This window comes from Taudactylus pleione, unplaced genomic scaffold (genome assembly GCF_031769625.1).
Source record: "Taudactylus pleione unplaced genomic scaffold, aTauple2 ptg000711l, whole genome shotgun sequence".
NCBI classification, from domain to species: Eukaryota; Metazoa; Chordata; class Amphibia; order Anura; family Myobatrachidae; genus Taudactylus; species Taudactylus pleione.
In genome coordinates this window covers 12,119,011-12,133,398 of record NW_028285113.1, presented here as the reverse complement: position 1 = coordinate 12,133,398, position 14,388 = coordinate 12,119,011, and the positions used below count along the sequence as shown (strand labels likewise).

The window sequence follows — 14,388 nt, the reverse complement described above, 5'->3', positions numbered from 1 at the left end:
CCGCCTGAAACTCAATAATCGCACCATGGGACATTACAGCAGCCCCTATGGTTGCTCAGAATGTCCGTCGGAACATAGATACCAGTGTCAGCGCAACTGCAAAATAAAGAGGCGGTCACTGGCAGCATCTAGCTAGCCGTCCCCATTACCATCCAGTAACGCCCATTGAAATGTGGCAGCAATTTTCCCAGTGTCTCGCGCATGCGCGGCACTGATGTCGCAGTAGAGACGCCAACTTGCGCAGTAGATTCTGGCACTAAGCCAGAATCTACTGCACCCATCGGCCGCCGTGGCATTGCTATAGAGAGGAGGGTGCCTGCACTGAGTCTGCCCACGGGCCCACTCCTCTCATGTTCAAATGTCTTTATTGGTTTACACATGCCCTACTGCAACTTTTACTAAGTGCTTTATACTGTAGTCTGTGTTTCTGATTTTACATTACAGTAAGAAGTCTGTATCATCAGGAAAAGTATCTATTTTCATACCCCCTGGATACAGCGCTGCATACTCTGATACCCTCCGTGATATGGACACAAATGTATCTAGTCAGCAGCTTTCCCTGGGTACATACTACACAGACTGTCTGCAATCATGGTACCTGCAAACACTCCATTGTGTAGTATGTACACTCAATACATCGTTTGATGAATTGTGTGGTCGCGTCCTCCCATCTGACGTGCTGCGCATCAGATGGGACGATGTGGAGTACGATACGGTGCAGTTACATTATTCACGTAATATTATACGGTGACAACGTACGGCGGTGTGGTGTATCGTGTGTGCGGACACTATATATTGTTACATCGTATCAGTCGGGTCTTCAAAGTGTGTACCCAGTGTACGCCTACCACTCTTTTCTACTCTGCAGGGTGCCACCACATCGAAAGGCGCAGGGCAGCTTATTAAGATGGGCCTGGCACCATCTTCCTACTCCCAGTGCTCCCCTAGCACTTGCTGAGTGACATGTTGTCACATGCACCAAGGTGGGGGCGTGCCGGCTCAGGACATAGGTGCGCCCTGTTATAGCACTGCCACAGACTGATATTTTCAAATGTTTACTTTTATAAATGGAATTGGATAATTGAATTCAGTTAGTAGAAAATATATTTACAGTCCACTTTTGGACAAGCTCTTCCAAACAAAACAACAATAATAATAAAAAAACCACACCACCCACATAGAGCAAATTGTGGGTTAGCTACTGGGCACCCATACTAACTGAGGCCAAGTTTCTCTCAGCTCTGATGGCGTGTAGCTCTACAGAAGAATTATTCATGGTGTGGCATGTGTTTAGGCATGGTCTGGCACAAGGCTTCGGGTGATTGGAGATTTCCTAGAAGAGCCCATTGTGCCTTGTCCAAATTGTACAATCCTGATAAAAGAACACTATGCTGTCTTTTCATGACAGTCTAATGACAGTGCAGTACTATGCTACATCAGCACTGTCCAGCTGGAGGCCCAATCCTCCATATTTCCTCTTCTGCCCTTGCCATGAATCTGCACTGATAATCATAGGTCCTGCGTACAGGGTATGCAGTGTCTGTGTGCGTGCGTATCTGCGTGTGCGTGTTGGGGGAGCATTTGAAAAACACACACATGATAACTACTGAAATGCAATCCAATAAAGCAATTACGGACTGTCTCCACTGATTTCCCTAATGATTAGAGAGTAGATACAAATAGCATTTGATATGATGGGGCAGTTTTCATCTCTCTGTGTATAATTCGTCCCCATCAGTGTAAACTCTGCTGCTACAGATTAGCGGCGGAATCAGCTGTGGTAAGTATTGCGTTTGGACGGCTGCTATCCCCACACCCGAGCCATATTGAATTGCTACTGTATTTTAGTACCCAGCTCCACAACCTGCTGTGATTTGGATACTTAATTATCGGGGGGCGATCAGCCCTCGTTAATTAATAGGCCCCTTATGTTACTTTTTTATGTATGCATATTTGCTCAATACTTGAGTGTAACGTATCATGCTTCACACTTCTCTGTAATCATATAAATGAAATGTACACTTAAAAATCGCAAACCTGCGATGGATTATGGAAAAGACACGAGTGTATCAAAAGGGCGTGTACATTTGCTTCATTGACTACAGCAAAGCATTCGATTGCGCTGATCACGGCAAGCTATGGAAATGTTTACGGCAGATGGGCATTCCGGAGCACCTGGAGAAACTGATGCGATCTCTCTACATGAGTCAAGAAGCCAGTGTCAGGACAGCTTTTGGCAAAATGGATTGGTTCAAGATCGGAAAAGGCGTTCGACAAGGCTGTATTCTCTCGCCATCATTATTCAATCCTCAAGCCGAAATGATGAGACGATGCAGTTTGGACGAGTCTACAATTGGAGTAAAAATCGGAGGGGGGAACATCAACAATCTACGATATGCCGATGACACGACTCTGCTTGCTGAAAGTAGAAAAGACCTAGAATATCTGGTCAGAAGAGTCAAGGAAGAAAGCGATAGCATGGGACTGTACCTCAACATCCAGAAAACAAAGATAATGACTACGGCAAGTGACGATGCAGTCCATATTGCAATCGATAACGAGGAAGTCAAATCGGTACGAGACTTCCTCTTTCTGGGTTCTAAGATTGATCGCAGTGGAGAATCATCTACTGAAATAAAGAGACGAATTGCACTTGGCCGCAATGCTATGCTAGGAATGACGAAGATATGGAAGAGTAACGATATCAGCAGCGCAACACAAGCACGGTTGGTCAATGCAATTGTTTTTCCGATCTTTATGTATGTATGCGAAACCTGGACACTCAAGAAGGCAGATCGCAAGAGAATTGACGCTTTTGAATTGTGGTGCTGGAGGTGAATACCATGGACAGCAATGAATACGAACAAGGCAATCCTAGAGCAGTCAAACCAAAAAAATCATTAGAAGGCAAGATCACCAAACAACGACTCTCGTATTTTGGACATGTCATGCGGGCCAATTCCCTAGAAACAGGGCTAATGCTTGGATTCGTCGGCGGGTCCAGAAGAAGAGGACGCCAATGAACTCGTTGGCTGGACACAATAAAGGCTGACACGAACATGCCCATAAATAACTTGAAGGAAGCGGTCAGAGAAAGAGAAGCGTGGCGTTCACTGATCCATAAAGTGTCCGAAAGTCGGATGTCGACTAAACAGATAATCATCATCATACTTAAAATACAATACTTTCATAAGTGTGTCCTGTATTTTATGTTTATTTATTCACTATTGTTTATTTATCGCCAACCATATTACCCGGCGCTGTACAGAGAGAACTGTAAGTCCCTGCCCCATCGGAGGTCCTAGCCTGTATTGTATGCATTTGTAGGGAACTTAAAATATGGCTGACAATATTATGGAAGGGAGCTTCATAAGATCTATACATCCCCCCCACTCCCCTCACCATCCCCTACCACTTTGCTGGGCAACCAAATATGTATCTGTTCTGGTGAAGTGGGACAGCACAGTGTGACGTTAGTGGCTGGTACTACTTCTGACATTCAGAGATCATCTTTATTTCAACTGTTAAACAAAATAACTAAAGTACCTTGTTGGCTTCTCACTCTTATGGGTATATTTAATAAAGTGCGGGTTTTTAGAAGTGAAGATGTTGCCCACAGCAACCAATCAGATTCTACTTAACATTTATTTACCACCTTCTAGAAGATAATAGCTAGAATCAGATTGGTTACTATGGGTAACATCTCCACTTCTAAAAACCCACAATTTAGTAAATATATATCACTTATTGTATTTAATGTCTGAGGCATTAGTTCTTACCTCATTTTACACATTGACCAATTCCTGGTCCCTTCATAAACAAGCATAAAATGGGGTCTTCAATATCCATGATCCAACTGGATAGGATATACAGAATCCATGGTTGACTAGGGCACGAAGTGCCCGACGCGGGAAATGTAGCAGTAGGGATATGCCATGACAGCCACCAGTTCGTGGTCCTGCCAAGCAACTGACTCACTAATAGAATAACAATATATTATCTCAGTGCACGGGCTGGAACCTGAGCCTTAAGAAAGGAGAAAGGGTCCACAGCCAGTGGGGCCACTGGGGATTTCCCCTGTACCCCTGTGGGCCAGTCCTACCCTGCACAGACTTCATAATAATCACTCTGCATTTCCCACTTAAATTCCACTAAATGTATTGCTTAGTAAATTCCCAGGAATTTATTATATATTAACATTTATATAGCTCCAACATATTCTGTTACAATTTAAATTTGGTAAAAAGCAGTAATAAAACAAGACTGGGTAATAACAGACAAAGAAAGAGGGTCCTTAGAAAAACATACCTATTGGGTCTAATTGTGAGTCGCACGTAATCTGAACGCAATGTCAACGTTCATGTAGTTCAGCGATTATTTGCAACTGCGCAAAAGTTCTGAAAACCCCAAAAGGCGCAATTGTTACACTGGGTGTACGCACAAAGGTGCTGCGATTGGGGCAGAGGGTATCAGAACAGTGGTGGAAAAGTGATGGGTGTTCCTGGTCGGTGACGGAGAGGTGGCTTGTAGTGTGTGCAAAAGGCTCTACTCAGCGGATGGATTATAGGAGTGTTGCAGTCGTGTTAATGCCAGAGGCGGTGTTACCAGATGCACAGCCACAGGAGGCCGTGGTCAGACAGGGAAACTGCACCGGTCATAGGACTGGTATAATTTGTGATGGTGCGAAAGATGGTGGCGCATAAGAACCCACAGATTGTTATATACATCGTGCCCGGACGCTAAGTGGGCGCCTCAGTCCCTGCACAGTCGGCCGCGGGCATGTCAACAAGGGAAGGAGTTTCTATGTCATTTGTATAAACTCACAGGTGGGCGACCACCATTAGACACTGCTGTATCCGCTTTACGTGCATCTCAGATATCAGGCCTATTATGTACTATTTAAGAAGACAAGTATTTATCTTGGCCTTGATATTCAGCATTTATTTGATCAGCGATGTTTATTTAAGGATGTTATGTGATTGTGGTGTGATCTGTGACGTCTAGAACCCCGGAGGCCGTGATATACAAGCTGCACTCTCACCAGGACCAGGCAGTACCACGAGACCAGTTGGAGATTTATCACGGCATGTAAGTAGCTTACTATGATATTTGTGGATACCGGGAACTAAATGATAGCCTTCATACAAACATTTAACCAGATTAGATGCTTCAACCTGCCCACATAAAGAGAGAGTATTAAGGAACAGTCCAGCCCCATATAAAAAGGACCCCAAAAACCGTGTAGCTCCACTTTAGCAAATTTATACCAATTTGAAATCTCACAACGGGTACTAAAGCTGGTTACACAACTATACAGTCCTTGGCCCGACAAGGCTATATCTGACAGCCAGAGTGGTCTATAACCCATCGTATCTGCTCCCGTCACAGATTTAGCTACACCAGCTCTATCGGTCCCATGAGAAAGGTAACATTCTGAAAGTGTAATATGTGTGCATCTGCCTCTGATGTCTGCCGATAGTTCATCCCAAAAACGTCACCCTTATGGGTGTTCTATGACCTGACTTCCCTTTTTTAGAATTCCAACAAACGTTTTCAAAGTAGCACAGGGGAAGGCAGCGTGCTCCACTCCATCTGCTGTGGAACTACACATCTCAGCATGCCTTTAACAGCAACTGTGGCAGGGTATGTTGGGATGTGTAGTTCCATGGCAGTTGTAGTTCATGCTGATGGCAGGAGTGATAGCAATGTGCCTTCTACACCACCCAGTGCACACACATTAACATTACATTTTATTTATAGGGCGCCACAAGTGGTCTGCAGAGCCGTACATACGCCAACATTAGGACAGTACAAGGTACACAGAACATCACATTACAGGACAGTAACCAGAACATAAACAGCACAAGTAACAATTAGCACCAAAATTCTCAGTACACAATACAGCAGGGACGGTGAAGGCCGTCATAGAAGTGCTAGAGTAGAGGGCTGTGAGACAGTAGGGGGGAGGACCCTGCTCCTAGGAGCTTACAATCTAGGGGAGACAGACAGATGACATGAGGTATGAGTATGTAGATGGGGACCTGAGGGCAGGAAGTAGGCAGGTAGAGATGGCTGAGGCAGGAGGGTAGTAAGTGTGACCTGGTTATGTGGTGGAATGGTATGAGTGCAATTGCCTGTGCCCAAGTATTCCTGGCATTCGCTTTACCAGACACCTCTGGCACCCCCCTTGACTTCACTTCTGCCCTTTATGATGGCCTGATTCAGTGAACGCAAATTCACGATTTTCAAGAATCTGTGCTTGCGCAGGACCCAGTCTGTGCATGTGCAGAAAATGTCCTGCGTGATCGCACATAGGGCCTGATTCAGCAGTGCCGATGTTTGGGAATCTGCGCAGGCGCCAGACCTGTTCTGTACATGTGCAGAACGGGTCTGCGAGTACGCTGCAAACTGGCATGTTGCCACTGGTGGGGTGTGGGGGGGGGGGGGGGGGGGGAGGGAAGGAAGAGGCCAGGATCTCCATCAGGTGATTGAGATTTCCTGGCCTCTTTCTGCAAACTGCTGCAGTGTGTCGGCAGGGAAGGGGTGGCGATGGCCTCCATTTCCCAAAACGGAGGCATGTCACCGCCGTTGGGGGGGGGGGGGGGGGAAGAGGCCACGATCTCTACCGGCAGACAGATTTCCTGGCTTCTTTTGGGCATCTGCGATGGCTGGCTTACGTGACTCCATGGTCAGTCAGCCGACCACAGATCACGCAAAGCTCGGATTAGTAATACATGCAGGAGGCGTGACGCCTACTGCTGCATTGCCATATTACAGCTATCGCAGCTGCTAACACCCCCTATATCGGCGAGATGATTTGGAATCTAGAGGACCATTTGGAGCACGACGAGCATCATTTTGTTTGATCAAAATTAGTCTAGTTGTCAGCATCACTTGGCAAATCTGCCCAGTATTAAAAATGTACTTGAAAAGACCAAGAACCTAAGTTATAACCATATATAATTTTAGCATTCCCACTAGGCTGTTTTAGCTAGGCGCCATGCCCTGCCCTATTTCTAAAAGGCAAAAAGCACCCTGCCCTCTGGCGCGGCGCCCTGCTGAAACAGCCTGCGGGTCAGGAAAAACTGCAGTGTAGCGCCCACTGCCGGTGAACGGATGCCGGGCGCATGCGCCCAGCATCCATTCACTCTTCGGTGCACGCATATGTGCCCTTTCTCTAGGTCCGGCATCAGACCTAGAGTGAACATTATAATTTTATATTTTAAAAATGCTGTAAAAACTGTAAAAGTTTAAGTGCTGACGTTGTAGCAAAATAACCATCTAAGTTATTCCCCTTTTAAACCAAAGACCTGGGTCTGACCTGGGATTTGGAGAACGTTTCCAACCCGGATCAGACCCAGGATAGACTCCTTTTACCCCGTGGCGCACGGCAAAGCCATATCAGCACTGACCCGGCTCTTCCAGGGCAGGTGGGCAGCACTTCTTCCTTCTTCCCCTCCCTCCCCAACCATCTTACATTACGCAGAGGTCCAGAAGCAGGGAGGGTGAGTGGGGTACGCTGCTCAGTACTGCTCGGGCCGGCGCTGGTTGCAGTGGATGTTGGAGATGTCATCTCCAAGCACCACTGAAGCCAGCCAATCAGGCGGCATGCGGCACGACCCAGGTCATCGTGACCCGGATCGCTCCGTTTACACTGCAGGGAGACGCAGAAACGACCCGTGGTCAACCCTGCAAACTACCAGAGTTGGTTTTCCGGGTGGATCCATTTACAAAGACAAAAATCCGGGGTTGATGCACGTTCACTGATAATCCACATTTTTGGATGATTTTTTATTTTACCTTCTCCTATTTGTTAAGACGAACAAATAGATATAATTCACCCGAAAACACTTAGGATCTGTGATAAGTTCACGGACCTATGTGTTCTCACCATTACGCTGGCAATAAAATGGCACGTTTGTGGGGATAATTTTTCGGGACACATCAGGTCCTGACAAAGAATCCCTGATAAATGCGAGTGTCGGGCCAGACTTCGGGGCTAATTAAATAGCCCTGGGGGATCCATTAGCGCCCGAACAATATTGAGGGCTAATTGGCTACCGCCCTATGAGGTCACTCAGGACTACGAAACTGTCAAATATATTTGCTCTTCCCCAATTCAAAAATAAAAATAAATGGAGTTACAGAAACTAGTGATATTTACTGAGCTAAAATGTAAGAATCTGTCCGAAACAATACTTTATATTGATAGCTTTATAAACATTGATGGATTACATTTTTCTTTACGGTCACATAATTATGTTACATCAAAATGCATCACCAACAAAAAGGGGTTTGGAAAGGAACTGTACGTCTGGGCATCACAACCCTACACAACCTCATAACATTGGTGCTTGTGTTTAATAAGGTGCACCCTTAGGGGTATATTTACTGAAGTTCAGGTTTTTAGAAGTGGAGATGTTGCCCATAGCAACCAATCAGATTCTAGCTACCATCTTCTAGAAGGTGCTAGATACATAAGTAGAATCTGATTAGTTGCTATGGGCAACATCTCCACTTCTAAAAACCCGCACTTTAGTAAATATACCCTAGTGGTTTTCCATTGCCTAGAACCTACCACGAGAGCTCATATCACTTGATCCACCTGTCACGAGTGGAACTGCCACTTGCCCAGCGCTTCAAATTGTTTTTTTTAAGTATACTCCTGTTATATTGAGTTTCTTATAGGTTACTGTAGAGGAATAGAGGGAAGAGAGTCAGGGGTAGGTGCTAATAATACCTGGGGAGGGGGAAGAGTGGAAGAGTTTGGGGAAATGGGAGGTAAAGATGAAACAGTTGGGTTATGAAATCCAAGCATTGGGGCGATTCAATTCAGTGCAAAGTTGCATAGATTCAGGAAGGAGTTCCAGAGCTTTTCAATTGACTACGCTGTTAAGTCCAACTAGATCTACTTTGGAGAATGCCGGTTACCACGCCTTATGCTGGGTGTTTAGTAGCGCTATCATTCTCCGACTAATGTGCCAGCAACAGGTCTGCTAGCGCCGCCCAAAGCTGGAAAGCAGCATCGCAGCCGGCACTTGTCGGATTTCTGCTTACACCTCAGGAGGGTGCGAGCAGAAATTCTGTAGTTGGACTAACAGCACGGTCAATTGAATAGCTCTGGGAACGCCTTCCCGGGGCTAATCAGCATCACCCGGAATTGATGGGATCAGAATACTGGGGATAAAAAGTAAACAAAAGAAATAAAACGACGTTGCATATAGAAAAAGAGACTTGGAATAAAAAAAGATATACAGGTTGAGTCTCCCATATCCAAAATGCTTGGGACCAGGGGTATTCTGGATAACGGAATATTCCGTATTTTGGAATATTTACATACCATAATGAGATATTTTGGGAATGGGACCCAAATCTAAACACAGAATGCATTTATGTGTTATATACACCTTATACACACAGCCTGCAGGTCATTGTATACAATATTTTCAACAATTTTGCGACTCAAACAAAGTTTGAGTACATACATGGAATTTATTTATGTCTCATATACACCTTATACACAGAGCCTGAAGGTGATTTTATACAATAGTTTTAATAATTTTGTTCTTCAAAGTTTGTGTACATTAAACCAACAAAAAACATCTCAGTCATAGTAAAAAAAAAATCTGTATTTCAGAGTATTTGGATATTAGAGACTGAACCGGTATAATGAATAGAGAGGGGGGGGGGGGGGGGGGGTGATGAGAGGAAGAGAGAGACCAGGGGGGAGAAACAACAGTTAGTAAGAAAAAGAGTGGAGAAGACAGGGAGGGTGTGTGATGAATTTAAAAACTTCTAGAAGCCTAGTTAATAAATATTTGCGGGATATCCCTCACAAACACCTATTTTCTGGGGGTACCAGCAAATATTATGGATCCCCAGGATGCAGCCGGCCCTTCATATCCGACAGCAGAAACAGCTCATTCTGGAGCTTGGCCCCGGCAGCTAACGCCAGCTTCAGATGGCATTAGCCGTTTTACCCTATGGCCTACACGCCATAAGAACCCTCCCCGGCAATGGCTGCCGCATGTGTATTTCAATACGTCCCTGTGAATTTTTTTTTTTTTTCTATTTCAATACATCCCTGTGAAATTACAATTACCGTGTATAGGACACGATAATTGATAAATATGCCCCCTAGGGTGAAGTGGGTTTGTGAACTTGCATTGTGGGATAGGAGACTGACACCTGAAATGAAAATGAAAAATGATCCCATTATTTTTCTCAAAGCAACTTTTGGAATAAATTATACTTGATGTTTACAGTGAAATGATCAGACTCAAAAGCAGGGTCGACTGCAGGCTGATTACAGTAATTTGCCTTTGTTTTTTTTCTTTGCCTTATTCCAAAATGTATCATCGGTACATCCGCCTGTAGTCGTCCTGTGTTTGCCCCAGAAGTGACATCAAAATTCTACCTTAGGAAAGTAAAGTGCATTTCGCTTCATCCCGAAAGCTCATATTCAAAGACTCACAAGTGGCGCTAATAGTTCTAATAATGTTTCACAAAGGCACCATTTTATTTGCTGGGTGGAATTAATCGCCTGGGAGAAGAACAGTGAGGAAATCGCTCATACGTAGTTATCATGCTGTATCAGCCCTCATTAATAATTGATCATCGGGGTCAAACCACAAATTTCACCAACACCAACTAGTCGGTTAACAATACCAACAACGGGAGTTTCGCCAGACACCAACTGAATCAATACAGAGATTACAACAGCATGCCAAAGTAATCCATACAGCAGGATAATGAATCTAGTAGGAGTATTAGAAGTGTGTATATAAAAGGCTTGGCTAGATACTGCATATAATGTCACTGGTTACACATGTACAATCAGTCTGATAAAAAGCAGGATTCCTTCTTTAATTAGTGAAGGGTGCTAGAATTATGATGTGGGAAAATAACATAACAAAGAACTATGTATGTACAAGAGAAGCACAGGGGCAGGTAGATAGCTGGTGGCGTTTTAACATCTGTATGTCACAAAACCGATGCAAGAAATTAATAATACCCTTCGACCATGCAATAAACGAAAATCACCTATTGTCTAGCAGGCATATTACACACAGCGCAGCGGCAGCAGCGTACAGGAGATCTCTATAATAAATGGGTGCCCTAGATGATTTCACAAAAACACGAAAGACTGTTACAAGGTGCTGCCACAAACAAATTGCTGCAATATGCATAGTTCTTCATATATAATCCGCCATCCTATATACACTCTGAATACAAATAACTAATTATAAAGGGAACAAATATGTAGATGGATAAAAAAAAATCAGCACCTGCTGTAATTAATAAGTCAGCAATAGAAGGCGTTTGCATTAATTAATTGCACTAAAAGGAGGAGGTGTGTTCTAATATTGAGTACTGTTCAGTAACCCCCCTTTTAATCCAGAAATGGGCAGCATAGGAGCACCCAGCTTCATTCCCTGCGTTGTTCTATTTGATCATGCAGCATGTGTGCTCTTGGTGACATAAATATCCCAGGATTGAGCACAGCAAAGCCTTGTTACTATGCCTACAGACTGGGATGCACCACAATAGGAATGCAGCAAAGGTACTGCACATAGAAGGGAGTGATGAGATGAATATTGCTACCTTACTGGCTTCTATGGGGTGGTCTCTCACCTGCAGATACTTCTTTGAGTGGGGGTCCGGTGTTTCAGGATCAGGATCCCATAATCAAGCAGCTGCTGTCAGTGACTGTGACTCTGCGAGTCCCCCAAACGCTTCCCTGCATGGGGGCGCGCTTCCCAGGCTGAGCAGAAGAACAACACACGCGCGCCCCCGAGACCTGCTCCCGAGTCCCAATCAGATGGGGCATGTGGCCGTCTCTCTCCTCAGCCCGCCCCGCTCTCACACCTATGCGTCTCATAGTCCATGCCTGCAACCAAATGAATATATATATATATATATATAATATATATATATATATATATATATATGTATATATATATATATATATATATATATATATATATGTATATATATATATATATATATATAATATCTCTATAGATAGATAGGGGTCGGTAAAAAAAAAGTCTGCAAGTAATAGTATTATGCATCACTTGGTTTATATATATATATATATATATATATATATATGAACTGGCAACTTTATCTGATTCAGACTGGTTACCCCTGGCATAAGGGAGGCAGTGCTGGCACTTGCAGTGGGGAATCATGGCCCGAATAATAAGTCTGGACGATGTCTCGCACTGGGGGCCTGATTCATTACCAATCGCAACCGATTCCGCACGCAATTGGGCGATTCTTGTGTTCTGCGCATGCATTGCAGTGCACATGTGTGAACCGACCACTGCGATCGGGACCCATTCAGGGTGATTGACAGAAAGGGCCACCATTTGTGGGAGGTGACGGGGGGGAGGGTGGTGCTCGGGGAAAGGCAGGCGTGCCAGTACGTTTGAGCACCTTTGCATGGGCGTGCATAAATTATCCACTGCAATGCCGTACGCAGCCTGAGCACACATAGCGTGTGCGATGAAGTTAGCATTTCCGGAGTAAGGTCAGAGCTTGTGCAAGTGTGCATGAGGCTGCGATGGTTTCGCAGTCTTGCTAAACATTACGGATGTGTGTAAGGTAAAGTGGGCGTCCTTATGTAGTGCTGCAATGGCATAGCGATTGCAATGGATTAGCATACTATCGAAGTGAGACTGCTTGAGTAAGCGCTATTGCATTCGCAGTTGCGATTGTATTGTTAGTGAATCAGGCCCTGGGCCCGAATAATAGGTCTGGATGCTACAGACAGTGCTGACGCGTGCAAGGTCCTGGGTATGGGGTACATAGAATCAAATGGTTCCATACTTGTACATGTGTACATTATTTTTTTTTACAGTTAAAAAAATGGTAGTAAAAACAATAATGCTATGTCAGTGGCAGTGGGTAAGGGGCATAATGGTGTTGTGTGGAACAATCCCCCTGCCACATTCATGCAGGCTGTCATAGAGCATTTGTGTTCCACCAAGGAAACTTAGCACTTACCGTAAAGGTTTGCTTACTGGAAAATAATGCACAATGGGGAACAATGAATGCGAAATCTGTCAAATGACAGTGTTCTCCTTACCCTATAAATACCGTATACTGTATTTAGCATTACTACAACATAAACGCTGTGACAGGTGTTCAGCACTCCCCATTGGGTAATAGTTGCCAGTAAATGAGCCTCTGAAGCTGTGTTACTTTTGGTTGTACATATTTCCTCTGTAGGATATGAATGTGTAGTGTACTGTACGTCATCTGTGTTTATGAGATTGCACTGTGTGTGTGTGTGTGTATATATATATAATATTAGTGTGTGTGTGAGGCGCCTGAGCCATTTTATTGTGTATGGCATCGGAGACACAGGCTGTGACACGCCCCGAAGGTGTCTGGTGCGTTTTTGCCACCACCACCACTCCTCCGTTACCTTCCCAAAATGCACCCTGACTGTCAGTAATGCTGCAGGTAAATATTGTCCCTGCAAGAGACGATGGTAATATACCATGACACATACACAGAACGACTAAAGGCCCCCATACATCAGCAATTGATTACAGCAATCGAGCAATTTGCAAACGATAGAGTATAAAGATCTTTCCCTTTTTCAATCGATTGCAGATTGCAGAATTGCCACAATCGATTGCAAAAGGGAAAGATTTTTATACACAATCGATTGCAAATTGCACGATTGCTGCAATCAATTGCTGATGTATGGGGGCCTTTAGGCTGAGTACACACGAAAAGATTTTCTGTCCAACCATCCAACTAGTTGATTGGTTGGAATGAAACTCTGGTAATGTATGAAAGAAAATGACAATCAGCAATTTGCTCCCAAACGCCGGAAAATGGACAAAAACTGTTGTTTGAACAAATTGTTTAGATCAAACATTTAAAAATCTTGTCTGACGACCATTTTCATCTGTTTTCTGGCATTTAGGAGCAAATTGCTGATCATCAGTTACTCCCATACGTTACCAGATTTTCATTCCAACCAATCAACTAGTTGGATAGTTGGACAGAAAATCTTTACGTGTGTATCCAGCTTTAGAATCATGTGCAGTTTACCGATAATCGCTCAAATGCTTAAATATCGGCATTGCGAACATCTCTGAATATGTCCCGCTGTGCGCTAGCGCAGTGTCAGATTCTCAGGAGCAGAACGTAACTGTCAGGGACAGCTGTACGGAATGATTATCCCCGCTGCCATGTACAATGAGATAAAGTGCAGCCCCAGTGGCGTAAGTTCATCCCAGATGCCCGGAGGCAAGTTATAATTTGGTGCCCCTCCCTCAACACAGCCGCTGACACTGTAATGTAGCAATTCGCATGCAGACAGGCTATAGATAGACAAAGGTGGCAGCAAATGGTCTGACACGGAGC

The 14,388-nt window shown here is 44.4% G+C and overlaps 2 protein-coding genes across 3 annotated transcripts in view; one reads left to right on the top strand and one right to left on the bottom strand.

Moving 5' to 3' along the window:
• ELMOD1 (ELMO domain containing 1) overlaps window positions 1-11,821 on the bottom strand; it is a 124,434-nt gene extending 112,613 nt beyond the window's left edge. For both annotated transcript variants that reach the window (XM_088456722.1, XM_088456721.1), the window contains exon 1: window positions 11,635-11,821. The gene's annotated coding sequence lies outside the window, so the exon portion shown is untranslated. The remainder of the gene's footprint in view (window positions 1-11,634) is intronic.
• The window catches only part of LOC148477493 (hydroperoxide isomerase ALOXE3-like), a 75,433-nt gene continuing 72,593 nt past the window's right edge, over window positions 11,549-14,388 (top strand). Inside the window, exon 1 of the mRNA XM_088456720.1 lies at window positions 11,549-11,563. The gene's annotated coding sequence lies outside the window, so the exon portion shown is untranslated. The remainder of the gene's footprint in view (window positions 11,564-14,388) is intronic.